The sequence below is a fragment of the Mycetomoellerius zeteki genome, unplaced genomic scaffold (assembly GCF_001594055.1).
Source record: "Mycetomoellerius zeteki isolate Tzet28-1 unplaced genomic scaffold, Tzet1.0 scaffold338, whole genome shotgun sequence".
Lineage (NCBI taxonomy): Eukaryota > Metazoa > Arthropoda > Insecta > Hymenoptera > Formicidae > Mycetomoellerius > Mycetomoellerius zeteki.
The window spans coordinates 25,570-26,446 of record NW_017257325.1 but is presented as its reverse complement, the minus strand read 5'-3'; positions in this window follow the sequence as shown (position 1 = coordinate 26,446).

Below are 877 nucleotides of genomic sequence, written 5' to 3'. Positions count from 1 at the left end.
AAAACGAGCATATGTCTATAGGACTTTTTTTCTTAGTTTTTTACTCCTCTACACGCTCCCGAAGTTTTGCCATTTAATTTGGAAACACCCTGTATATAGTGCATAAAGGGACCACACGCATGGCCAAAAAGGGAACAATAATCAGGGCGATTTCGATATCGCTCCCAGGCGAATGTAAGACGGCTCAGGACGTAAAACGTCCCCAGGCGTTGCCGTCAACACAAACAATATTTTAATAATAAGTGACATAAACACTAGACGATAAACCACGGTGTTGTATAATCATAAGTTTTAATAAACACATATACGAAACGACGAAGTGAATGGTAATTCATCCCTTCGACACAGAACAATGATGTATTAACGTTATATTGTTATTTCATCCGAAAATTCTTAATATTTCTGTAATATCTTTGTCTGCTATATTGATTTATTCAATTTTTTAATTTTTAAATTAAATTCGGTATACTTGCTTTAAAAGTTCCGCCATAGAATCCGTCAGTTCATTTACTTTTTGACCCTACATTTTGTTTGAAATTGATCTACTTTTAGCATTTTTGTCTAAACAATTTAAAACAATTTAACTCACAACAATTTCATTAATATTAACAGTAAAAAGCTGAAATCATAACAGACTACTAATATAATATAAAGGCATTTTACACAGTAGTTGCGGGAAAATTACCCCCACCTCCTCTATTTTTTCTGATTTCTGCGGCATAAATCTCAATTATTATTTATAAAAATACAAAACTAAAATATGATAATTAAAAATGACTGAACCAATATAGCGAACATAAATACTAAAGTTATCAAATTTAAAAAAAATATAACATTGAAAAGATATTATACACACGGATTCTTATTACAAACTTAA